Consider the following 26,461-nt stretch of genomic DNA (forward strand, 5'->3'; position numbering starts at 1 on the left):
GAAAATTCAAACAAGACAGGATACTCCATTTTCTGGAAGCGAATGTATAAAAGACCGATCAAATCGATTGACCCTCAAATTCGCGACCTTCACGCATTATCTGCAGTCTGAATTCTTTAGTTTACTTATTGCTGGAATTTGTATACATTGTGAGCTGTACGATTCAAATTCCTTAGAGCTAAATTTATAAAAATATTTTCTCGCCAGAATTCAAGGTTTCTATGACTTTCTGCTTCTTAGGAAGAGAGTCTGTGATGATCCGAAGTGATAAGTCTGTGAACAGGTTTATTCCTTCTCTAGAAGCTGATTTCGAATTAATTTGCTTCTATCATTTTTATATGGATCTGTCGAACAAGTTATTATTATTATTATTATTATTATTATTATTATTATTATTATTATTATTATTATTATTATTATTATTATTATTATCGTTCGACATAGATCACTGATAAACGCAGAAATGGTATCTAAATCTGCCTCTTTTAATGCTTTTAGTCTTACGATGTTACGAAAATATGCAAAATTTAATTAAAGAAGTTTTTTTATCACCCCTTTTAGCTGTACAAATTACCTATCCAGAGAGAGAGAGAGAGAGAGAGAGAGAGAGATTATATCGTTCAAGAAAGGACGGACTTGGTGGGTTTTGATATTGATCGCTGAAAACTGTTAACAGATCTCTTCGTACCAGCGAGTGAAGTGAGTAAAAACAAAGATACATATTGTCCGTGGAGTTCCTCTGGTAAAGATTTTATCAGCAAACAAGACTGACCTAGTAACTGGCTTTTTGGGGAACTGAGAAATATAGAAACTAGTAAGACGCCTCTTCATACTGAGTATTTTATATAAATGAAATAATCCGAGACATTTCTCCGCCAGCCTTGCTCGAGACGGTCATAGACTCGAATTGGACGCGTATGGCACTCCTGAAACGAGCTGCATTACATTTCCTGTACTCCGTCTTGTAGCAAATGAACCATCTGTACAAACTTCGAAACGAATAACCACGAAACGTCTCTGGTGATTGGCTGGTTCTCAAGCATGAGCAGCCAATGGGAGGACGCCATGACTTTTTTTTTTTTCTGCCTGACACCAAGATAAGAACCTTTAAGACATTTATCAGTAGGAACAGACGCCGAGGGAAAGCGACTGTCTGAGTGATTTGGAGAGAGAGAGAGAGAGAGAGAGAGAGAGAGAGAGAGAGAGAACCATTATCTGATGCCATATACACCACATTCGGTTGATCCAAATCTGTAAGCATAACCATCAGTACATACTGGCGGAGAATTTGTATTATTTGAATTTTGTTTTGATTTATACTTCATAGATTTACCATTTCTTAAAACCTTCATAATGCTTTGTTTTTAGTACGGAATGTTTACGCTTTCACTCATGGATTGAAATACTGAAGAGCACACAGATGAGAGGAGTAATCGTTCCACGACATAAGAGTTGACGTGATGAAGGCGATTTTAAGAATTGCATGGGTAAGATGAGACGTGAAACAAGCTCATCTAAAATGTAGGTTCTTTATTAGTTAAGTTACAATATAACAAGGACTCTGCGTAACCGTGAGCGATCTCGGAGGGGGGAAGCGGCGTACTGACAGCCTAGCAGGACGCCGTAAGGCACTGATAGTCGGTTGCCACTTATCAACATACGTGTGAGGCAAGAATACAGTTGTCACTTATCAATATACAATGTTATGTACATGGGAGGCGAGGATATGTTATACAATGACAAATACATATTACATATATATTATAGTATCTACATGGAGAAACTGCAGAAGCTATTTATAAAGTTTGAAAGCATTTCCAAAAGGAGAAAATTGAGTGTAAATGTGAGCGAGATTAACGTTCTCAGTGTAACTGGAAACCAGGAAGATGAAACAATGAAAACTGATGTTGATAATTGACAAATGGAGCCAGTTGATTAGTATCTGCTTTCCATGTAGCTTCACCACCTCCTCAAATCTCGTTGCAGATTCTACTGTAAGCTTCAAAAGCTAATTGCGTGTCCATTTATGCAACCTACAACTTTTCCCCTTGACTTTCAGACTTTTCACATTGTTGTTAAGTGACAAAAACTTTATCCTAGAAGCTTCTCCCTGTCTAAGCCACACTCTTCTTCCTCTGTCAGTCCCTCTTTCATCGGCTTTAATTCTCAATCAAAATCCTATCTTGCATTTTCAGTGGTATTCTAAATATTGTTATACAAGTATAATTCGTATAGTCACCTCTATCACCTTAGTAAAAATGAATAAGTATTCTTTTCAGTTTCACCCATTTTTCTTTCACCCATACATACCTTACAAACCCTAGTTAGTTGCTCATTCACTATAACCATCGTGCCACGCTATCTTTCTAGTATTTCGATCAACTCCTGTTGCCTTTCCATTCTTCAATTTCTTAACTTTCCATTCTTCAGCTTCTTAACTACCCTCCTTATATCCTCAGCTGTGACTTCCACAGTCATTTTCAGGTATCCCCCAACCCCTTCCGTGCTTGCATCTTTAAGCTCTGTTTCTCTGGCGTCGTCCACATCAACAGTTGTTCAAGATGCTCGTTCCACCGACTCGAGACTGCAGCCACTTCAGAAAGAATTTATCCACGTGCATCTTTTATTCTGAGATCCAGTGATTCAGTAGTCTTTCTCTTTGCACCTACTTCCATGTACTAACCTTATTCTCCCATATGTTCTTGTTTGCATTCTCGTCTCTTTTCTTTAATGTTCTTCAACACTTTATCTGTACTGTAAGAGATCTCTTCTGCCAAGCACTTGCCCTTCAGGTAATCTCTTTCTCCTTTCCTAAACCTGTCATTTCTTCATCACACCACTTACTACTGTTTGTATTTCCTCTTATTGCTCTCCTGTACCATCACTATTCACTCTTCCGACTCACCCATAGCCATAAATACTGTTCGCTTTCCCTACGAACCATTCGTGGAATTTTAGGAAATCCTCATCGACCTCTTTTCGCCTCCGAGTGTTTTTGACCCTGATTCTTATACCACCCATTTTCTCTACTTATATATCTCTTCTCGTGTAGATTTTGTGGAATTCATTGGTTTAAATTGAATTTTTTGTTATTGGTATACATTTACCCATATATATATATAATATACATATATATGCATATATATACATACACAGTATATAATTCAGCTATATGCTGTGAGCTTGATTTTCTCCTTTCTATCTGAATAACTTTTAGGAAAAGTTTTACACGTGGTTTAACGTCATAGTCTTTCAGTGACTCATCAATAGATCTAGCTGTTTAGCCAGTGATGATTTTTATGGCAACTAGAGGAGTATTTATCGCCCTTAAAACTCCTCCAAATACAATTAGAAATTTTATATCTTATTTTACGCAGTTCCTTGAAGTTGTCGTGTAATTGTTTGGAAAATGCTAGTGATGTTCTTCGTATAATTCTTTCTGTACAATCTCGACATGCAAAAATCGAGTCATCTCATCATATTGTTTTGCTGTGAATTCAGTGAAAATGGGGAGGTATTTTTGCCATAAGAATTACTCTGGGAATTTTCCTGTATGTCTGCAGTTGCCTAATTGGATCTTCCCTAGATAGTGACCCCAAGGGTTTTCGGGGGTCGTTACCTAGGACTAATATTTCCTGGGGGTCATTATCTTTATGATATTTACAGTCTTTTGTTTATGTTTTTGCAGTCGTCCCCAACCGGCTTGTACTGAACACGTCGCAAAGGTGGATACATACCGGGTTAAAACCCTTTGGGGGTCACTATCTAGGAAAGATCTACCTCATTTGCCTCCCGTTCAGAGGTATCGATCACTTGATGTGTATTTTAATACACGTTTGCCCACTGAATACGCTGTTGGGTATTCCGCACCACTGATTAGTTCATGCGTATTTCCATATTTATATTTATGCAAAATCAGTAATGAAAGTCCAGTAGTATTAATTCGTTGGTGCATGTTTCCCTATTTACATATCGGGCCGAGTCGGTGAATATATTAATACCAATTCTGAGATAGGTATTTCCATTTTTATTTGCCGTTCAAATTCAGTGCTCGGACGTGTGTCCTAATAATTTATATATATATATATATATATATATATATATATATATATATATATATATATATATATATATATATACATATATATACATATATATACATATACATATATATATATATATATATACATATATATATATATATATATATATATATATATATATATATATATATATATATATATATATATCGTAACTATTTTGATCTTTATTAACTGCATTGATGCGGACTGGCGTGCTCGCATTGATAGGCATAGATGATAAAGACCGGTCCTGGCAATGATGGTCAGGGAAAAAAAATAATAGGTTTTCAGATGTATTATTCGTATGCTTGATTGTGGCTTTGCTGCGAAATGATACCGAAGAAATTGAAATTATTTTTCACTTGTTTTAGAAATGTGGTGATGGTTGTTACTGTTGGGATACAAATTAGGTAAAATCAGTACACTCATTTTATATGTGCATAAAGATTGATGACGAACGCTCTTTCTGACCCACTATTATATATATATATATATATATATATATATATATATATATATATATATATATATATATATATATATATATATATATATATAGTGTATGTTATTATATATACTATATTGTGTATATACATGCATCTATATATATATATATATATATATATATATATATATATATATATATAATAATGCAGATATTTATAGATGCATATATATACACACGTATATACACACACACACACATATATATATATTAAAAAACCACAGTAGATGCACGTAACTTCAGTGTATATTAGATCACAGGGAAAGCATTTTCCTGCAGTGGGATATATATATATATATATATATATATATATATATATATATATATATATATATATATATATATATATATATATATATATAATATATATATATATATATATATATATATTTATATATATATATATAATGTGCATAGAAGAACGTTCATCATAAATCTTTTAATGGCATTCGTCGCATTTTTACTTGTCATTTCCATCCTTTCTTTATTTGGATTTCTTTTCCCACATTCCTTTTCCATCCTTTCTTTATTTTTCCTTTCTTTATTTGGATTTCTTTTCCATCATTCCTTTTCCATCCTTTCTTCATTTGGGTTTCGTACATGCTGCTGTTAATCCCGGTGAGACTTGAGAGGTGGACTTACAAAAGACGCTGCTTTGTAGACACCTTTTTGTGAATTACTGACTCGTTATGTTAATTGCAGTTCTTTCTTTTATGTTTTATGTTATTGTATTTCGTAGTGCAATTTTCCTGCAAGACACTCTTAGCCTCTGAATAATTTTAGGTCTAGTACCGTGGTTTTTTTCATCTAAACATATACATTATTTTTGCCAGAGCACTGAAAATTTTCTAATTTTTAATTTGTTGTATAAAAATAACATACATATCTTTAGTTGTTTTAGTGTAACGGTATTAAACCCAACGTTGGGACTTCCGTCCCCACTGGGACAGCGTGTCGTACCACTTACCTTTATATAAGTCTGCAGAATCAACATACATTGGCTCGAAATGGAGAGCCTGTGACGCCCCAGTGTGGTTGGACTGCCTCCTCAGTCCACTCAATCACGGTCGATTTTGACGTTATCGGCCCACTAATTTCCACACGTTGAAACGCATGAGACGGGCATGCTTGCTAATTGGGAGCGTTGTTATTGCAAGTGTAAAGTTAGTAAAAAGTGACCTGTTGACTGATTAAGGTTGCCTTGGAAGGAAGAGAGGGCCACATTCTGAACCGAAAAACAAGCCAAACTGGTGGACACATTAGGACCTCCTCTTAAGGCCAGGAAGAATCAAGTTAGATAGTTCAGGAAATCACAGCGGATGGCAGAGAATTCCCACACAATTTGTGAATAAAAAGTAAAAAAGTATGGAAAGTCATCTTGTGATGACTCAGGTGTTAACCAGGTTGGTCTGAGATGGGTGGAAATGGATTCTTTCACTTTATTATTCTTACACCTTTGGACTGTGGAACAGCTTCTCAGAGGATGTCGTGCAATTGGAACTTCTGTGAAGTTCAAGCTTAGGTGCAATGCACTACCACTAACACTATTCTCCTTGCATTTTAATGCATGTTATCTGTATATTAATTTTTTTTTTTTTTTAATAAGTAGGACATCTTCCTTTTGTATTTCCATTACCCTCCTCTTACTTCTTCCTAATGAAAACCATATTATTTTGGAAGCTAGAATTTTCAAGTCAGTGGCCCCTGTGGTTTATTTCACATGAATAGGTTTCATCTAGTGAATAATAATAATAATAATAATAATAATAATAATAATAATAATAATAATAATAATAAAATTATAATAAAATAATAATAATAATAATAATAATAAAATTATAATAATAATAATAATAATAATAATATTAAGTAATTCAAAGGCAATCCGTTGGTTGGGAATGATTCACTCCATTTTCCCTTGCCTGTCTAGGTAGAAGTTTCATCAAATCACAAGTTTATTTTAGTGAGTCTTTTGCAGCAACACTGATGTTGGGTTTTATTCTTTGCCACGGCAGGTGGGTCACTCCAGCGAGAGAGAGAGAGAGAGTATGATAGTTCCTAATTGTATAGACATTACATGAGATAGGGTATTTTATCTTGTAGAGATGAGAGAGAGCCCTCAGTTTGAAAATGTGTTGATAGAAATGAACTGTAACCAGAGGGAGAGAGAGAGATTTTCCTATATGTGCTGATATTTATGCTTATATTCAGAGATGAGACATTTGTCTGCTATAATGTTTCGAAAATGCAGAATATACTGAAGCAATTCCTAGTTTCTGTCTGTAGTTTCCACAGGAAATGTTTAAATCACCAGGAAATGAATCATAACCCATATATGGAAAGAGAGAGAGAGAGAGAGAGAGGTTATTAGACGTTTGCACAACCTTGCAGAAATGGGTGTCTGGACTGCAGTTGCCATGCAGTGGCTGTCAGCCTTTGTCGACTTCAGGAAGAGCATTCAGCCATCCTGGAATGGTATTCCAGAGGTAAGAATCTTTCGGCTAGCTATTTCCTCCGTCCTTGGAAAGCCGTCTTCCATTTCTCCGGAGCTCAAAGGACTTTTACTTGCATTGCTTATTTATTTATTTATTTGTTTATTTATTTATTATTTTTTTTTGCTTGTTTCGCTTTCCTCTTATCGGTGATTTTCTTCTCTTTTCTTCGTGTCTTTTTATTTTTCGAGGGTCGTAAGTTATTCAGATTGAAGATTCAGCATTTACAATGATGAGACCGAAAGTGGAATTAATACGAATGTTTCTCAGTTCGTGTATAATATATATACATATATATATACAGTATGTATATATATATATTATATTATATATATATATATATATATATATATATATATATATATATACATTATATATATACTGTATATAAATGAATATTTATGTATATATAAAGGGGAGAATGAAAAAGCGTCACAAATCCTGACCACTTTCGGCTGTATTGCTAAGCCATTTTCAGATGACTGATACATGATAGTGATTTTAACTATACATACATACACACACACATTCATATATATTATATATATATATAATTTAGCAAGACCTTTAAACAACTTTTCTTCTGTCGTATACTTAATGTTTATTTGTTACTGCAAATAAAGCTTAACATGAATATAAAATCTATTATCCATAAATTATTGTTAAGTTTCATGAATCGAGAGTATTTTAATTCTTTCTATTTCCATGTGCAACAAATCCAAGAGTTACACCTTTAGAATGTTACCCCATGCCCTTCAACCATCTGGCTGTGACCAGCACAGTCGACTAACTACCAAGTATATAACACATGAATTACCATGATGGAGATGTTGATTCCGATTGCAAGTTGCAAAACATGAATTCGACAGGAATATGCACAAGAGCATTGCAGTTATTGCTGATCTCATTTGGAACCTGAGTGGATAAGTCGACTGTCATTCACGTATCGACAGAAAATACATAGGGTCGATTTCTTGGCTGTGTAAGTACACTTATATTAAATTCTCTCAGGTGTAAGTTATTCCCAAGAGTATAGTGAATACGATGATAATGGGTGATTTGTTGCATAATACTGAAAAGTATAATGATGTCATGTGCAATCTACTGACATTTTTTACATATGAATGCACTCTTGTATAAATACAGTTTTCATGAAATTTTAGTTGTAAGCATTTCGTAAAGTCTGGTTTTTCATTATGAATTTCTCTGTAGCTTGGAGTACCGTCTTACTCTATTGTTTCGAGATAGCATTGTATTAGGCATTTTATGCCTCAAAATGGTTCCATAGTCTAATGATTTCCTGCTTATTCAAAGGGTGTTTTTCAACTCAGGAGCCTGCGGCGGGCAGCACTCCCTTGCCCTTTGTATCTGAGGCAGTTAGTTCCTTATTTGTGGTTCCTTAGGCAGCTGAGGTGTTTTTAGTAAATTCGAGTTTCCTTCCTCTTCTTCATCTTTATTCTAAATTGTTCTTTCTATATCTTCTTATACGTCATCTCATAAACCTTACCTAAAAGACGGTCGGTAACACCTTCCGTAGCTGCTCCAAAAGTGGTGCAGCGCTCGGCTGTCGTCTGTTCAGTCAGCAGAATGCTCCCGTGCTACAGCCTCCCAGTCCACCCAGCTGTAAATGGGTGCCGGTGACTGCTAGGGTAAAGGAAAAGGGTGCTGAGATAGCTAATCATCGCTGAATACTTGATGAGTAGTCCTTTCAACCACAAGCTGGGAGGTTAATTAGCCGTGATGTATATATATATTAATTATATATATATATATATATATATATATATATATATATATATATATATATATATATATATATATAGAATATATATATATATATATATATATATATATATAGATATATATATATATATATATATATATATATATATATATATAGATATATATATATAGATATATATATATATATATATATATATATATATATATATATATATAATTTATATATATATTTGTATATATGTATATATATAATATATATATACATATATATATATAATATATATGTTTATATATATACTCTATATATGTATATGTATATTATATATATATTAGATATATAAATATACAAACTCTATATATATATATATATATATATATATATATATGTGTGTGTGTGTGTGTGTGTGTGTGTGTGTGTTTACTTGGCAGTTATGTGACTGGTGATCTGTACCACGATTAAACAAGTAAAATTGCATCGAAGTTTCTTCGACGCAATCGAGTTTTCTGTACAGCCGCTACAGCGTATAATCAAGGCCACCGAAAATAGACCTATCTTTCGATGGTCTCGGTATAATGCTGTATGAGCCGCGGCCCATGAAACTTTAACCACGGCCTGGTGGTGGCATGGCCTATATCGTTGCGAGAAGTACGATTATGGCTAACTCTAACCATGATTAAAGTAAACTGCTGAGGCTAGAGGGCTGCCATTTGGTATGTTTGATGATTGGAGGGTGTATGGTCAACATACCAATTTGCAGCCCTCTAGCCTCAGTAGTTTTAATGATCTGAGGGCGGACAGAAAAAAGTGCGGACAAACAATAGTTTTCTTTTACAGAAAACTAAAATGGCATGGAGTAGTAACGTCGTTCCAAAAGCACCACCCCTTCCGAAATGGAAAGACATATGGCAGCGAAAATATGAACAATGAAACATACAATAATGAACCGAAAGCTAACACGAGAAATCTTTATAAATAAGATAGAAACAGAGAGATAGATGTACTTACGTAACTTGAAAGTGTGCCATAGGTAGCGAGAAATAATTTGCCTGAGCAAGCACCATTCAGTGGCCGACGAAACCATCGTGTTGAAGGAAGATGATGGAATCCACGAACAAGAGCAACAGGCTCAGGTAACGGGAATCGGATTCCCCGCTGCACGTAGGAATCTCCTAGACGCTTTTGGTGGGTGTGACGTCATCGGCCGTCGTTGACGTAGGAAGGTATTTAATGATTTCGAATGGTTCTTTTGACGTTGTCTGGTGGCCAGAGGCCTTGTTGTTGTTGTTGGTGTTGTTTAGAATTAAACTGTCTTTATGTCAGCACGGGCTCTTGCTTATAGAGCATCCCGTGCGTTATTTTTTGATGTGAAGGTGAATTGTAGGGAAACCTTTATTATGACCTGTGGTCGTGCCAGCGAAATGGTATGATATCGGAGGCCCAACGTGCGCATTCCGTTTTGAAGACAATTATTTTGTATTCCTTATTTTCATTTTTTTTTCTTTTTTATTGTCGTGTCGTACCTTTTTAACCTAGAATAGGCTCCTTTCTTTCTGTCTGTGTATTTGTCTGTGCGGGGCAGCCTTTCAGAATATGTTTTTATTCCTTTCATTTCTTTAAGTAAATACGTGGTGATAATATTATCCATTGTCAGAAAAAAAATATACTTTGTTGCGTGACCCTTAGTGTTTTTAAATGTGGATATCCTAAGAGGTTTACTCGTGAACTTTCCTCTGATAATCTTTTTTTTTTATAATTCGTACTTTCTCTTGAACACCTACATCAGTTCTCTCTTCGCTGAAGTAGCTTACGCAAAATTTTGTTTGCCCTTACCAGGAAAATTACCATCATGATACTCTTGATTGTGTTCTAACTACATTTCTCCATTCATGAGAAGATTTTAACTTTATCCCAATATTCAAAACTCCACAAATTTTTCTCTGGTCATCATAAGCGAATCTACATTATATGATAAAATCATCTTATTGCGTAGTGTGTGGACAGCGACTTAACAAACTTCATCAGAAGCTTCTGGAATCCTGGGTTCCTGCAGTTGATGTTTTTAGTTCTTCCACAGGATATGGCCCTTAAAGACTAGATCCTGGCACTATTCTTTATCCTTATTCATACCATCATTGTTTATAAGTTTATTAGCAGCTGTTGTTATCGTTAAAGATGAACCATCTACCTTTTTCGTACGTATAGTGATGTCCTCGTCGACCACATCTCTCTCCCTAATATTCAGTCTTCGCACATCATCATATAGAAATCTCTCTCTCTCTCTCTCTCTCTCTCTCTCTCTCTCTCTCTCTCTCTCTCTCTCTCTCTCTCTCTCTCAACCAAAAATATATAACTCATGCTTGGGCTTTCTTTATCTTGCTGATGCTAGACAGAACACACTGTTGTTCGGTGCTTTGAAAACAAACATTTCTGTTTTGAGAGCTGGAAATCCATCCCATCAGTACTGTAGAATCAGAATTAGAAAATACCGCCGCTATTGAAAGGTCGTGTCATAAATATAGCCAAATCTGTATGTTGGAAGCTGTATACGATCTGCGTATTTTGCACCCTTTTCATTTCTGCGCACAGAGTACATTTTTAAAACCAGATCATGTTGGAGAACTAGAGAGGCAACTTGGAAATGTAACTTTGTCAGAAAATACTTTGAATTTTAAGAAACTCTAAACTGGTTTTAGGCCCTTACATAGTCATACCAGAAGTTAACAATTACAACACACACACACACAGAGAATGAATCATATCATAACTTGTTTTAATTCTTAAGATACTTGAATATATTATGAATTATTTCACCCTCACGCGAATTGAGGACTGCCTCGTCGAGGCCATCCCGTTTTGATGGTTTCCCTTCTGACAGAGAAAGAATTCTCGTCAAGTTTTCTCTTTTGTATTTACTTTCTCTCACTTCACCCTAACTGCCACCCAAAACAGTCACCTAACAACTTGGTGCGTGATTCACTCTTTAGGGCAACAGAGGCACACTGGATTTTCATGGAACGTGCCCACCTGACCCTCCTTTCCCGCTTTAGAATCGACGGCCGTCCATTCAGCTAAATGGGCAATCTTCAAAGCGCGCGCGAGAGAGAGAGAGAGAGAGAGAGAGAGAGAGAGAGGAGACATCAATACCTGGAAATTGTGTTTTTGTCGACTTGAACACAATGCTCAGAGTCCAATCCTTTGTAATTCATGTCGACCGATCCATAGGTTTGCTCACAGATCAGGGATGAAAGCTCGTTCTTTGCGTGCGAATGGAAGGATGAAAAGAAAGGCGAAAACGAAACATTAAAAGGACTCGCAAAATCTCTTTCAACCTTTGAAAGAGAGAGAGAAAGCAAATGCTGGTTCCACGGTGCTCTCTCTTTCCTACTGGATTTCATGTTTTACACAAACATGCGTGTTTGTTTGCCTGCCGATGTTTTTGTTTTCTGCACCAGGTTTAGCTTTAATCGTGGTGGAATCATCTCTAGAAAACAACTTTTGTTTTTGCTTGTCAGTAAAACGGTTGTTATTTTAATATTTAGAACATCTTTATAAAATTATTTCTGAAGTCTTGGCGCTTACTCTGTTATTTTTGCTGAATTCTTCTTGGCTTGTTATGTAAAAACGCGTTTGTAAACAAGAGTAAAAGAAACTTAATAAGCGTCAGATGTTTCGTTTTTAAAGTGGAGGACCCTGAACTGGAAGGAATAATATTTGTGGGATGACTGAAATTTAACCCTTTTGTTAGTGTGTGTGTGTGTGTGTGTGTGTGTGTGTGTGTGTGTGTGTGTGTGTGGACTGCGTCAAATTTTAATATATTAAAATCTTCTAACTCTTCCAACTTTCATTTCTCGTCTTTTTGGGTAAATGAATGATGCTTGAATTGAATTTTTAAAGTTGTGGTATTGTGCTGTCTGTGGCTAAGTAAATTTCCCTTTATATTGCTAGCTGTAACTTACCTTTTTATCGTGATTATGAACATGATAAAGTCTCCTTGAAAGACCAGTTTGTTAAACACTTTTCCAGTAATTCTTCTTGGTTATCTACGTGTAAGCATCATTTGTATAAATTACTGTCTCCCTACAGGCCAGTGCTTGAATTTTCGTCATGGAGCATTTTCACTTTTGTCTTGTTTTGGTTTGTAGAAAGGCTAATCCATATGTAGAAGAGTACACAAAGAACGCGAGAACGTCCACAGTTGCCAGAGACAGAGATGAAGGAGTTGAGTCCTTGTCCTTTGAAATAATGATAATCTTGTATGTACGTCTGTGCATGGTTTATACGCCAGTGCTTGGCTACTAATAACTGCTTGCGAATATATTCGGTCGATGCAAGGTTACAGTAGGTACCACTTTCACCCTTTCAGTTTGTGAGTCAAGGATGAAACCAGTGTGACTTAGGCATCCATAATAGCTAGCCGCTTCATATACCCCCACGGGGTGTTTCTCAGTAATATGCTAACCTCCCTGTACACACTGCACCACTCACCAGCGCCCTACAAGCATTCTTGTTTATTTCCTACCCCTAACCCGTGATTTTCTGGCCTCCCACTTTTACTCCTAACACTTTAAGTAGATACATAGATAGATAGATAGGTCATTTTAGTGGCCACAGACCTTAGCACAACGATATTTACATTAAGTATTATTTGGTCCGAAATACAAAACTTCAAACACTGAGGATACAACAATACGTGCAGTTCTTTAGCAATACTGATACAAGTAATTATACAAATATCAAAATAAGCAACAAGCGCTCTCGCTGAAAATCCTCGGGTTATTTGGTTAGTTTAAATTCAAGGTTTTGGGAAAGTCATGTTGACACTCTTCACAGACGCCAGTTAACAACTTTTATGCACTTCTTTCCTCTGGTGGTAAACTGGAGTGACATTAAAGGCAAAGGTATACGGTATTTTCGACGGGATGGCACTCAACCGCGAAATGAACTGCACGCCGATTGGCCGAAGCGGCCGGTCCCGATGTTACCAGTTAACACCAGAGGAAATGTTTGTTAGCGCACTCAGCGGAACAAGTTCATCGCGCGATTTTCTGGCCGGGTCTCAAAGGCTGGGAAGCCGTGATCGCTTGGGACCGCGGAGGATAATTACTCAATTAGAGGTTGGCAAAAGTTGAGGTTTCGAGTTGCACGCTTCTGATCTCTCCCAAGTGAAATGATGTAATGGCTGTGAGGCGCGACTCTTGGGAGGACAATTATTAAATGAACCGACTTAGCTCTCTCTCTCTCTCTCTCTCTCTCTCTCTCTCTCTCTCTCCTCTCTCTCTCTCTCTCTCTCTAAAGGGACCCATTAAGTGTTATTATCAGCTTGCACCAAATGTGTTTAATCTCTCTCTCTCTCTCTCTCTCTCTCTCTCTCTCTCTCTCTCTTTTCAGCAAACTCTCTAGGTTTGGGGAGAGACTGATTAACGCTTGGAATAACAGTACAAGAATGGTTTAAATATGGCCAACTTTTTCTGGAACTGGAGGTTTTGTTTGGGTCAGAATTCCAGATAAGGCTTATGAGAATATTGATGTAGGTTATATCAAAGGTCTTATCAAAATACTTGACAATAATAATGATAATGTTAATAATAATGATAAAGGCAAAGCTCCTCTTTTGAAATATGAATTGTTGGCAACAGTGATTTGCCAAGCCAACGCAACATCCACTCAGTCAGAGAGGGAACAGAATAAGTGGAACCAGTATACTACTGCATATAGGCTACTCCGGAATCATAGCGGGCCTACTGAAGCCATTTCTGTGGTTTAACTGCTCTCCGCCATACCAGAAGTAATTCCTCTCCTCGGGATCAATGAGATGAAGTATGCGTTAGAAGCGGGTAACCTCGACTAGAAACAGATGATAAAGACAGTGTTCGTCTTTGAAGAGCAGAGTGATTAGTTGTTGGCCTGGCAAATCACAGGTCAGTGGTTTAAATATCCAAAGACCACTGACCAGTGATTTACTAGGTCAGCACTATATCTACTCAGCTCCCGAATGATTTCTTTTTCTAACGTTCAGAAAATATCACGAATGCTTCTTCAGTTTTAATTATCACTTATTATTTCCCTACCATTGGTCCTTCTGTTTGTCTGTCAGTGTCTGTCACACTTACCTTGTCATCAGAAATACTCTTGCGCACGCAAGTTTTTTCAGTCAAACTTGGTACAGAGGTAGACCACCATGCATAGAAATTCGGGAAGACGGGTCGTCCATCTGCCTGTCACAGAACACTTTCATTTCTTTATATATTTTGTGAGAACTGTCGAAAAATGGAATTATGGCTTTATTCTCTGTACATGTAATATTCAATATTAACTTTCGCAATATATTTCGATCTGGAAGAGATAGAGACCTCAGTTACACTAGTGAAGCATTTTTTCTGATGGCATCAAGGTCGGTGACTTTGTAACTTAGGAAGGTAACGTTGGGGCTATAGACTTCCTCGAGGGCCGTAATGGTGTCTTCTCCCCCTTTCACCATTTAGAACTGTCTTAGAGAGAAATGGGTAAAGGGGGTGGCAGCAGTATAAGCCGTTTATTGCTCTAGAAATTCTTCCAAATCAAAGAAACTTGGTATAAAGTAGAACATTCCCACATCCGCTTGGCATTTACCCTGTTACTTTGAGTAAGCTGAGGAAAAATAGAACAGTCATGGATCCATTAGATATTTATGTAACACGCGAGTGCTCATGATTGTGTAGGCAAGCCAGCAAGGGTTCTTGCCCAAGAATAGAGTGTAGACTACTATTTACTCGCAGTTCACAAGATTTTTTATTTTGTTAGTTTTTCTCTCAGGCACCCTTTACAGTCTTTTGAAACAAGTTTTGTTTTAGATTGATTGACACTATTATTTTTAAGGCTGTTGGCATCATAATTGCCATGATTTATTGCTGAAAGAAATCATCACCCATAACACATGGCTGGCTTCACTTTGAAGGTGATGCTTTGCAGCGTGGTCCTGTCAGAGTGGAACGTTTTCCAAGTGATCCCCTTCACGTTTACCTGCTTGCTCAGGAGTGGGTTCGTTGGACTCACTGAGTGACATTTTTCAAACCAGAAGCCACTGCTGTATACAGCTGCGCAGTTACGAGAACCTGTGTTGGGAGAAAAAGAGGGTAATAAGACTAAAATCAGGAAACATGAAGGAGTTTATGCATTAAGAAGATAAACGTGCATTACTGACTGAAGTTCAGGTGTACATTTTATCACCAAGGAAAAACTTACGTTGTGGGAAACGAAATTCAGGATAAAGCGAGGTGTATCAATGAGGAAAAACATTAATGTGTCTAAGACTAGAACTAGACAGAAATACGAATTACTGCTCATGGTGAGTGCAGAGCTTTTACATCTCAATAGATCGATTGGTAGTGTATGCTCTCTTCCAAATCACTGACCGTCACACTAAGGCATTTGACACACACGCGCACACACACATACACACTTAAGCAAGATCTAGAAAGATTGAGAATTCCCACAGGTAATCCAGTTTCTCGTAACGTGGAACCGCCACCTTTAGAGGCAAGGTAAATCATACTTACTGCATGGTATTGTGAGAGTGAGGTGTAAGCAAAAGCGTAGGTCAGGTTTCAACTGATTTGTTCATCTAAAATTCACGCAAGTCAAAAACCCTTGCGGTCCGTAACGTAGTCCCAACCTTTGACAGGTAAGGAAAAGGGATTAAGCATAGGCCTCCGTGTTTCTTCACAGAGGCAAACATGCAAGTGTAAAACATGAGGTTGTGAAATATATGTACACAGCTAAATGAACGGTGTTTTGATATGTAGACTTGTACAGTACCAAGGAGGTGACTATAACAACGTCGGAGATATTCACTGAAAACATCGTCTCGGGATTTTGTGCTTTCTTTTGACCTCGTGTCAGCCGCATGGTGCTTGTATTTGGAGATATACAATCAGTAAGCTACAAACGTCCTTTAATATCCAATTCGCTCTACCTCGGAAATAATATATTTTCATATATATGTTATTGAAGGGAATTTTTTAGTTGATAATAGTTGATACGTCCTGGGTTTCGAATTAGCCGAAGGACAAGAACTCCAGGACTGCAGGACGATTAACCCACACGGCCAGCAAGTGAGGTATAAGTGGATATCGGTCAACATGGCAGAGGTGGGTGGATATCGTCTCCAAATACAAACACCTGAGTTCGATGCGGATTTGTACATGGGAGCCGATATCCACTTACACCACTTGCATTACGTGGAGTTAATGTGTCCATCGTAATCTGAGTTCTTTAATCACTGGTTCGACCGGGACGACGAACTTATTATCAACCAAAAAACTCATCGGTAACATATGAGAAAATATATTATTTCCGAGGTAGAGCGAATGATATTAAAGGACGTTTGTAGCTTCATCGATTGTATCTTTATGAATCACGGTGATGTGATAAAAAGTCATAATATGGCTGCGTGCGACAAACGCATTACACGGTCAACATGGCAGAGGAGGTGGATATCGTCTCCAAATACAAACACCTGAGTTCGACGGGATTTGTATGGAGCCGATATCCACTTATACCTCACTTGCTGGCCGTGTGGGTTAATCGCGTCCACTGTAGTCCTGAGTTCTTGTCCTTCGCTGGTCTGGAGCCCATGGGTCGACGAACTTATTATCAACTAAAAATTCCCTTCGTAACATATATGAAAAATATATTATTTCCGAGGTAGAGCGAATTGGATATTAAAGGACGTTTTTAGCTTACTGATTGTATATGAATCACGGTGATGTGATAAAAGTCATAATATGACTGCGTGCAACATACGCACTACACGGTCAACATAGCAGAGGTGGTGGATATCGCTCCAAATACAAACACCTGAGTTCGACGGGATGTACATAGGAGCCGATATCCACTTATACCTCACTTGCTGGCCGGTGGGTTAATGCCCACTGTAGTTCTGAGTTCTTGTCCTTCGCTGGTTTGAGCCCATGGGTCGACGAACTTATTATCAACTAAAAAATTCCATTCGGTAACATATATGAAAATATATTATTTCGAGTAGAGCGAATTGGATATTAAAGGACGTTGTAGCTTACTGATTGTGTATGAATCACGGTGATGTGATAAAAAGTCATAATATGACTGCGTGCGACATACACTACACGGTCAATATGGCAGAGGTGGGTCGGATATCGTCTCCAAATACAAACACCTGAGTTCGCGGGGGATTTGTACATGGAGCTGATATCCACTTATACCTCACTTGCTGGCCGTGTGTTAGTTGCGCCCACTGTAGTCCTGAGTTCTTGTACTTCGCTGGTTTGAGGCCACGGGACGATTTGAACTTATTATCAACTAAAAATTCCCCTTCTGGTAAATATATATGAAAATACATTATTTCCGAGGTGGAGCGAATTGATATTAAAGGACGTTTGTAGCTTACTGATTGTATATGAATCACAGTGATGTGATAAAATATATATATATATATATATATATATATATATATATATATATATATATATATATATATATATATATATATATATATATATATATATATACTCTCAGGAAGTTATTTCCATAATCGCCCTTTACCTACTGAATCAAGGATTATCTTTCATGCAAAAGCATTCAAACATTCACTTCAGCTGCTTCTTTTAACAACAAGAAAGTCCATAAGCAGCATGTCGACCTCCCCCTCCCATTCTACACATACACTGTGCTACTCAGTTCCTCATTGGGCGAGTCGGTAGAGTTCTTGGCAAGCACTCGCTAGGCCCGAGTTCGAGTCTCCGACCGGCTAATGCAGAATTTATTTCTGGTGATAGAAATTCATTTCTCGCTATAATGTGGTTCGGATTCCACAATAAGCTGTAGGACCCGTTGCTAGGTAACCAACTGGTTCTTAGCCACGTAAAATAAGTCTAATCCTTCGGGCCAGCCCTAGGAGAGCTGTTAATCAGCTCAGTGGTCTGGTAAAACTAAGGTATACTTTTTTGTTTAAACTGCGCTACTCACCATTCTATCATTATACTGTCATTCTCCATTTTCTCTGCAAGACCAAACCACCTCAATCCTACGGAAAAGGATGTGCTTACTCTCAATATCGTTGTCTCTGTCTGGAGTGGAGAAGCGCCGGTTGTCATGATCCTTGAGGGCGTCCCCGGCAGTCCCGTCCCAGTCGGAGGCTGTACTCGTGATCGCGGTTCGCGACGTGGAAGGAGCTGTACTCGGCATACCGGGACTCCCCATCCCAGTCGGTCATGTCCACCCGGAGCGTTTGGGTTGCTCCATTCGTGAGGGCGTGGAGCACGTCGTTACCTGTCGATCAAGGGGCTCGGTCACCAGTGGGGAAGCTTGGCTTGCTTATGATATGCTTATATCTGTTTATTTTTTTAACCTTTTGTTGTGATTGATATACATACCTGTTATTATGTCTAAGCTTTCGATATACGTTTCTTTCTTGGGGTTAGTTTGTTTCTATACCTATTATTAATTATGCCTTAATGTACGTTTCTGTGTGTGCTCTGCTTCTCCACATTACTTTATATAAATATGAAGTTTCTATCTTACTGAACCTCCTTTGAAGTTGATCTCTTTAAGCTTGCTCTACAATACATGAGCATAATGATAATAATATGAATAATGTTATCCCGGTACTGGGCATCACTGGACTTGAACTGAGCGTGTTATTGATTAAAACGGAATTAGATTTTGTTCGGTGATCGGTTTGTATGGTAACTCGGTTCACCTCGAAATAAACTCATCGATATATTTCTGGTTATAAATGAATATCCACATTTATGTTTGCAGGTAAAAAAAAAAAAACTCTTTTGAAACAATACGAGCGAACCATAAAATGGTAGTTTTCGCCTGTTCTTCGTGCTTCCCCTTGCAGGTCGAGGGGGCACTTGTCACAGAAGCAACAGTTGGAGGACATTTGCCATTTCTGAATCACCTGATCACCAAATTTTGCAACAACTTGGACGATCTTACCGTTTGGTAAATAAGTGCGAGACCACAGCCAGTGCACAACCACTAGATCAATTGATAACTTTTTAATATTTTACTAATGAACATATTTCGTCATTTGCTATGAGAACAATAAAATGAAGCAAGAAAGGAAAGGAGAGGGAGTCAATCCACACAGAGCCTTTGAAGGCTGGGTTATTGGAGTAAGGCATGCAGAAGCAAGGAAACCATTCCAAAGCTTAGCAGACAAGGAAAAATGATAGTCTTTTAAGTTGTCTCTTAAGAATGAGAAGTTTATAGGAACCAACAAAGACAAAATGAAAGAGAGAATTCTAAGTTGTTCATCATTAAAAACAGACAAATATTTCCAGGAAAACCTTGCCTATTGATGCTTTATTTAAAACAGAAGAGTGTGGGAACCTACAAAAGCCTCACCTATCCAGTACTCGGTGTCTGGACTGCCAAATCCAATTCTGTAATCTCGCCATCCTCTGTTGAAGTTCACCTGGGTACCGAGAGGTCTCCGGAGAAGGACGACGGTCCATCCGCCTTCGTCGACTTCTTTCTCGCCCATGTCACACCAGACATCGACCCCTTCGCCTGCAATTCCACACCTGGCATAAAAAAGTAAATTTTTTAATATATACACATACACACGTGTATGTATATATATATACATACATACATACATACGTACGCTCCTCTACTTCGAAGTTTCAAGTTACGAACTCTCAGAGATACGAACATCTGTGATCGTAAATGAAAATTTGTTTGGAGCACTCCGTCTGCCACCCGAAGGTTCACATTTTGTGTTGCGGGCCTCGGCCTAGTTACAATTTTTGCTGTTACCCATGCCGAACAGGACTGTGGCTGACGCCAATACGCCAGTACACCATCCCAGACTCTCGAGCCTGCGCAAGTGGTTGAGACGTCATCTCTCGTGTTCCGATTAATTCTTTTGATTTTCTCGTGAAATATGAAGCCCATCCTTTATCTGTCTTGGCAAATGGCAAGCGTAAAGCAAGTGAGATAGTGGCAGTGGAAAAAGGGCAACTCCTCAAATTTGAAACAAAGTGGCAATTATAAAATTTGTATTATGATATACATATATATATATATATATATATATATATATATATATATATATATATATATATATATATATATATATAACTATATATATATATATATATATATATATATATATATATATATATATAATATATATATATATATATATATATATATATATATATATGTATGTATAACTGAATCACGAAAATATAGGAACATGATGAATATATAAATAAGACAAAATTCATGAAGGAAAAGAAACATTTGGAGTGCTGCATGAGGCCTTCGACTCTGGCGTCCTTTACTTAGCAGACTGAAGAAATATTAAAGTAAGTTTACAAAGAAAGTTCATATAAATGAAGATGGGGTTTTGCAAAGGAAAAAAATGTACCTGGAACCCAACTCAATTAAAGAATTAGTAGAACTGCCAAAACAGGGTTAAATATTTATGAGGTTTTACAAAGGATTAGGATCAACTGTTCAGAGGCAGGGACAGGACAATTAAAAGATTGTACAAGGAGGTGACTGACCACCAAAAAATGTTAGTACAACAAAATAATTCTCTTCTTTTTTTGTAAAAAATGACAATTTTTGCAAAACAGCCATTTTTACAAATGAAAAATTATATCGAACATATAAGGTAACTAATTTGTAATTAAGTCAGTGATTTTATCTTTTAGGTCGTTCTTGAACATTTTTCTAATACAGGGGTCCAAATAATACATGCCAGGTTAAAATTACAGCTGGAAGTAAGCTGTATAATAGCAGACTGTAAAAGATTTCTTGAAGAGAAATCTTTCGATCCGGCAATTACTGAACTTTCAGTCCAGTTTATCCTGTGAGAGTTTTCACTTGAATGAATGAATATAGCATTAGATGTTTGTCCAGTTTTGACTGAATACTTATGTTGCTTAATACTTACATGTAAATCTTTGCTAGATTGGCCAATATAAAAAGAGGGGATGTCCACACATGGAATTTTATGTATTATGCTGTTTTCTTTAGGGCTGTTTTTTATTAACATTCCTTTTAGTGTGTTATAGGAAAAATTGTTTCTCATTCCTTCGTGGATTTTTTTCATATATATATATATATATATATATATATATATATATATATATATATATATATATATATGTATGTATATATATATACTGTATATATACATACACACATATATATACACATATTTTTACATACAGTGTTGTTTGTAAGATGTCTCATTCAAGTTAGTTTTCTGCATGCAGGTAAAACGTAGCTAATCTACTACTGAGTTTTTTTCTGTGTTTGTTTGTACTTTTTAATTTTTTTTTTTTTTTTTTTTTTTTTTTTTGCTTTGATAAAAACAGAAGAAAGAATTTCTTGTTCTACTCACGTTTGAGGATAAATTGTGTAGATTCCACTTTCGTTTCTTCCTGATCGGAGGAGGTCGTAGCAGTCCCGAGGCCTTATGGTAAGAAAAACGGGGGGTTGGGGGGGGGGAGAGAGAGAGAGAGAGATTAGCTGGACGTTTGCACGTTTGCCTAAATGCAATTAATTTTTCTTACATTCTTTAAACTTGATATTTCCTAATAAAAAAATATATACTTTTTTTTTGCTTTTTGCTCCTAGTCTTATTGATTTCTGCTGTTATATGAAATATGCGGTTCTATTTTTATTTGATCTAATGCTGTTTAATATATTTATGCAATTACCTCATCATAAGATTATGGAAGCTAACATCAGTCATTCTTAAACCTGATAAAGTTTCAAGGGAAAGACAATGTTTGTTTTGTTTGGCGTTTTTCTTTCCATCAGTCTCTTGATTGATTTCCTTCTTCTATACCCGCTTCTCCTTGTTCCTATAACCCCCGCTTCCTCAAGAGGCGATTCACAGCCTCCTTCGGTAATGCACCTAACTGTTTCCAATTCTTTCCGTTTCCTTTTTCCCTTCAGACCTTTGCTGGATTCTGTCAGTCCCGGTTAGTTAATTCCAGTCACTTGGACTTCTAATTTTTTTTTTTTTTATCTGTGCTGAATAAGACCGTTTACTATGACTTTTTGTTCTTCTCCCTCATGTTTTCCGTATTAAAAAGCTTGAGTTAGGAAAGGGTTTTCAGCTGAACTTTTATTCTTCTCCTATTTTCACATTCACCGAGGAGACTACGTTTTTGGTGGGGAGGGTGCCTTACTGTAGCTTAGCCTTTTGTGGAATGTTCCAGGCCAAGAAACTAAACCTTACGCATCCTTCTCTAAATTTGGTTACCCAGTCCAGTAATTGCAGTAATCGCGATTGTCAACAAGTGATTAGATTTTGAGAGAGGCATATAACTTTTTGGGAATTGGGGCCTTTTTGGGGGATGGCAGAGGTTTGCATTTTTCTTTTGTTCGTTAAAATCTGGCCTGGACAAGACCATTCACCAGAAATCTTTATCACTTTCTCTCCTTGTATTCACCAGAAATCTTTACCACTTTCTCTCCTTGTACTTTTCATTCAGAGGTAAGACTGATGAAGGCATTATCTGAGCTCTGTTTTTATTCCTCCTATTCTTATTTACCCTTTGACCCTTATTTTCGCGTTAGCAGAGAAGAAGAATTAGAAGAAAACACTACGTATCCATACCTGGTATCGAGGTCGCTCCGTGTTTCCAGCCCTCTTCCGGACGTAGCCACTGGGACTTGAAGGGCCTGGGTGACCTTCTGAGACAGACCCAGCAGCTGGTTTTTCACCTCTTTGGTTTCTTCCTGAAGCTGCTGCACCTGAGTTGAAAGCTGATCTTTCACCTGTCTGGTTACTTCCTGAAGCTGCAGGACCTGATTTACCACGCTACTGTTAATGTCCTGCTGATGGGAAGCTGTGGGACTGTTTTCTGCCTCTAAACTGAGAACTTTTCTCCTCAGCTCCGTCAGTTCGCTGTCCATTCTGCGCAGGAGAATGTGGGTGGCTGATCCTGCGGGAGATAGGCAGAGGTTGATTGAGTCTGATTTTGAGGAAGAAGATGATGTCACGTGAGTGATGGGCGAGGAAAGAACGGCTCTAGCTTTTAAAGATATATAGTTACTGTATCTTTTTATATGCAGTGTTCATTTTGTTTGTAAATTTTTGGCTCCCAATTTTCTGAAACGTTATTGTTTTCTCAAAGTAATTGGGTTGGGTGGTTTTTTTTTTCTCAAAGTAGTGGGGTTGGGTGTTTTTTTGTTTTCTCAAAGTGGGGTTGGGTGTTTTTGTTTTCTCAAAGTAGTGGGGGTGGGTGTTTTTGTTTTCTCAAAGTAGTGGGGTTGGGTGTTTTTTTTTTTTCTCAAAGTAGTGGGGTTGGGTGTTTTTGTTTTCTCAAAGTAGTGAGGTTGGGTGCTTTTGTTTTCTCAAAGTGGTTGGGTTGGGCGTTTTTGTTTTCTCAAAGGGGTGGGGTTGGGTGTTTTTGTTTTCTCAAATTAGTGGGTTGGGTGTTTTTTGTTTTCTCAAATGTGTGGGGTTGGGTGTTTTTTGTTTTCTTAAATTAGTGGGATGGGGTGTTTTTTGTTTTCTCAAAGGTGTGGGGTTGAGTGTTTTTTGTTTTCTCAGATTAGTGGGGTTGGGTGTTATTTGTTTTCTCAAATTAGTGGGTTGGGTGTTTTTTGTTTACTCAGATTAGTGGGTTGGGTGTTTTTTGTTTTCTCAAATTAGTGGGTTGGGTATTTTTTGTTTTCTCAAATTAGTAGGTTGGGTGTTTTTTGTTTTCTCAAAGGGTGTTTTTTGTTTACTCAGATTAGTGGGTTGGGTGTTTTTTGTTTTCTCAAATTAGTGGGTTGGGTATTTTTTGTTTTCTCAAATTAGTGGGTTGGGTGTTTTTTGTTTTCTCAAATTAGTGGGTTGGGTGTTTTTTGTTTTCTCAGATTAGTGGGGTTGGGTGTTTTTTGTTTTCTCAGATTAGTGGGGTTGGGTGTTTTTTGTCTTCTCAGATTAGTGGGGTTGAGTGTTTTTTGTTTTCTCAAATTAGTGGGTTGGGTGTTTTTTGTTTTCTCAAAGGGGTATGGTTGGGTGTTTTTTGTTTTCTCAAAGGGGTAGGGTTGGGTGTTTTTTTGTTTTCTCATAGTGGGGTTGGGTGTTTTTTGTTTTCTCAAAGGGGTAGGGTTGGGTGTTTTTTGTTTTCTCAAAGGGGTAGGGTTGGGTGTTTTTTGTTTTCTCAAAGGGGTAGGGTTGGGTGTTTTTGTTTTCTCAAAGGGGTAGGGTTGGGTGTTTTTTGTTTTCTCAAAGGGGTAGGGTTGGGTGTTTTTGTTTCTCATAGTGGGGTTGGGTGTTTTTGTTTTTCTCAGAGGGTAGGGGTTGGGTGTTTTTTGTTTTCTCAAAGGGGTAGGGTTGGGTGTTTTTTATTTTCTCAGATTAGTGGGGTTGGGTGTTTTTCGTTTTCTCAAAATAGTTGGGTTGTGTGTTTAACCTGGCACTCAACCCTCATCCAAGCTTGAGTGAAAATAACTTGTTTTTAATTTCGATTCCTTAACACGTCAAACAACGTCTGACGCTCGATCCATCCACTTTTATCCCGGCTAAATTGAAGGACTCCCACTTTCAGTTACTATTCCTTACCATCTAGAGCAGCGCCGGAGTTCTTCAGGATGACCTCAGCGCTGGTGATCAGCTGTTGCAGGACCTCGAGCGGCAAAGTATGCACTACGCAGTCGTTTTCCGTCAGGCGCGGCATGGCGGTGGTGGTGGTGGTGGAACCTCCCGCTAGCGTCGCCTTCGTCAGGAATAACAAGATACTGACAGTCGCAGCTCTTCCACACGCAGCCATATCTGTAGGACTACTGAATGCCTCGAGATGAGCTGTACAGTTCTTCACAATTGACCACGCCCCTTCGTCTTATGTCACGTGACTTAGAAAACAAACTACATTAAATTTATACGATTTTAAACAAAATACATAGTCAAAGGATGTAGAATGGATGGGTGAAGTACTTTTTAATTTAAAATGGAACACGATCGGAAAAATCATGTTTAAATGAGTAACAGGCAGCTTTTGGACAGAGGATGCTAATGAGATCATGTGATAACCCGACAATTTTAGCGCGTAGCAAGTCGCCTTAAATAAGACTTAATTGATACTAACGGGTCATGTAAATTGTAGATCTCTCTCTCTCTCTCTCTCTCTCTCTCTCTCTCTCTCTCTCTCTCTCTCTCTCTCTCTCTCTCTCTCTCAGAAATAATATATATACAATATATACAGTATATATATATTATTTCTCTCTTCTCTCTCTCTCTCTCTCTCTCTCTCTCTCTATATATATATATATATATATATATATATATATATATATATATTTATATTTATTTTATATATATATATATATATATATATATATATATATATATATATATATATATATATATATATATATATATATATATATATAGAATCTGCTGGCTACTTTATCAGACACATATGTAATTGTAACGGAGAGGCAGTAGACTTTTGTCCTTCTCGTGGTCAGGTGGAAAATGGTACCTCGTTCTGATTTAGTGGACCCGGGTCCGTTTCCCGCTACCGGGCATCAGAATTTCTACATATTTCTTGCACTTGGATCTTAAGGCTTTACAGTGACAAGCGTATCCAAAAAAAACGCGAAGAATTCGAGAAAGTTAAGAGGGCATTGTGGCTATTCTGCAGCGCAA

The 26,461-nt window shown here is 37.3% G+C and overlaps 1 protein-coding gene and 1 pseudogene across 1 annotated transcript in view; one reads left to right on the top strand and one right to left on the bottom strand.

Annotated features, from left to right (window-relative positions):
• Positions 1-26,461, top strand: part of LOC136836368 (uncharacterized) — a 269,452-nt gene that overhangs the window by 78,939 nt on the left and 164,052 nt on the right. The gene's annotated exons all lie outside the window — the stretch shown is intronic.
• LOC136836366 (techylectin-5A-like) lies at positions 15,475-25,664 on the bottom strand (annotated as a pseudogene).

Source organism: Macrobrachium rosenbergii, chromosome 56 (assembly GCF_040412425.1).
Source record: "Macrobrachium rosenbergii isolate ZJJX-2024 chromosome 56, ASM4041242v1, whole genome shotgun sequence".
In the NCBI taxonomy this organism is placed as follows: domain Eukaryota; kingdom Metazoa; phylum Arthropoda; class Malacostraca; order Decapoda; family Palaemonidae; genus Macrobrachium; species Macrobrachium rosenbergii.